Below are 1,906 nucleotides of genomic sequence, written 5' to 3'. Positions count from 1 at the left end.
GAGATATTGTTGTGGGCAATATCTAAAGAATGAATTTTAACTTCTATGTGCCAATACAAAAGAACATGAAGACAAATAAAAAGATGAAGAAGGAAGAGGAGAAGGGGAAGAGGGGGGAGAAGTTAAGTCAGGTCCATGTGGGCATTATCTACAGAATGAACTTTAACTTTACAGAGTGCAGTTTGGACAATCCCCTTGCAACATTTCCAGGAATCTTCACATGAATTTTAGTAGGTTAATAGATTTCCCATAATGAAAGAACTTTCACTGATAACTGCTTAGGTAGTTGGTCCACTTGTCAACATCCCTTCATGTGGCTATGCTGAGATTTCTCGCCAGCTGCCACTTGTCCTTAAGGAACACTGACAGCAGAGCAAATGCTTAGCACAACCCAGAGACCCACTGCTCACCCTTAGGCCCAAAGATAACCACAGGAGGTGTGACTGAGGCCAGTGTGGATACACACAGGGGTACTAGCTCTGGCATCCACAAGGAAGACCCCACATTAGAGAGTCACGGTGCAGCCAAAAATACAAATGTGTTTATTTCTAAAATAAATAAATAAACAAATAAATAAAAACTACAAATGTGAAAAGCAAAGTGTCCAGTAGCCAGTGCTGCCCTAGCACACCATCAGATACCAATCCACAGGACCAGTGTGCCAACTTCGAAGACTTTATCATGAGTGTCCACTTTGCTATAAGCCAACTTAAGTAGAACTTTTGGAGGATAATATATACCTGAAAGTTATCACACAGAAAAATAGCCCCTCCAGCATTTGTTATTGGTTGACTTTTTTTGTTGTTTTTGGTTTTTTTGGTTGACTTCTTTTTTTTTTTTTTTTTTTTTTACATTGTTTCCTGCATGGTTTGTCTCCTCAGTCACTGCCCAAAGGACTCTGAGAAGTTGTAGGAATGTGCAGGCTCAGGCATGAGGCCCAGCTTCTTCTCCAATGTTGTGGAAAGGGATTGTACATCGTGGAGCAGAGCCCTATGCTCCCGCAGGCCACCTTGTCAGATTCTGGGGAGAGTGACCTCCCGGGGTATCCACATTGGATTGGTAGACTTCTTGATGATAGGCATTTTTTCTAGAATGAGATAAAATCTCAGTGTTGTTTTAATTTGCATCTCTCAAATGACCAGTCATGTTGAACATTTTTTCATATATTTATTTGCCTTTTTTATTTCTTTAGCTGAGTACTATATATTCAACTCAGATGCCCATTTTTTGATTGGGTTTTTGAATATAGGGGGCCTGATTTTTTTTCATTTCTTTATATGTTTTGATATAAATCCTTTGTCTGAGGGACAACTGGCCATTCTCTTTCTGGATATCTTCCCATAAGAATTAAAAACATCATATTACAGTAATATATATGTGCCTACATTTATAGCAACACAATTTTTAATATCGAAATCTTGGAAATAACCCAAATGCTCATCAACCAAGGAATGGATAAAAAATATGTAATTATTTTATGTAATGGAGTACTACTATTCAACCATAAATAAACATAAACTTAAGACTTTTATAGGTAAATGGATGCAAATTGAGACCATATACATCAGTGAAATAAATCAGATTTGTATGTGTAAACATCATATTGTCTCACTAGCTTGAAAAGATGAATAAATAAATAAAATCTAAAAGGTACAATAATGAGCTGTACATGTGGTCATGCTTGTAACCCCAGCACTCAGAAGGTTGAGACAGAAAGATTATTAGGAGTTCAAGACCAGCCTTGGCTACAAAATGAACCCAAGGCCAACCTGAACTTCACAGTGAGACCCTGTCTCAAAAGGAGGGCAAGAAAATGTATAACAGTTATTGTGAATGGAGAAGAAACTGTTAAAAAGAAAAGAGAAACTAATGGGGGAGAGAGAAAAGGAAGAAAGAGAAAAGAAAA

The 1,906-nt window shown here is 37.6% G+C and overlaps 1 non-coding gene across 1 annotated transcript; it reads right to left on the bottom strand.

Moving 5' to 3' along the window:
- Positions 1–851: 851 nt before the first annotated feature.
- Positions 852–1,055, bottom strand: LOC111812422. The gene has a single exon (XR_002817935.1). It is a non-coding gene; the product is annotated as a small nucleolar RNA SNORA73 family (small nucleolar RNA).
- Positions 1,056–1,906: the final 851 nt, after the last annotated feature.

The sequence above is a fragment of the Octodon degus genome, unplaced genomic scaffold (assembly GCF_000260255.1).
Source record: "Octodon degus isolate 3935 unplaced genomic scaffold, OctDeg1.0 scaffold00123, whole genome shotgun sequence".
NCBI classification, from domain to species: domain Eukaryota; kingdom Metazoa; phylum Chordata; class Mammalia; order Rodentia; family Octodontidae; genus Octodon; species Octodon degus.
The sequence above is the reverse complement of the archived record's forward strand: the minus strand, read 5'-3'. Positions and strand labels throughout refer to the sequence as shown.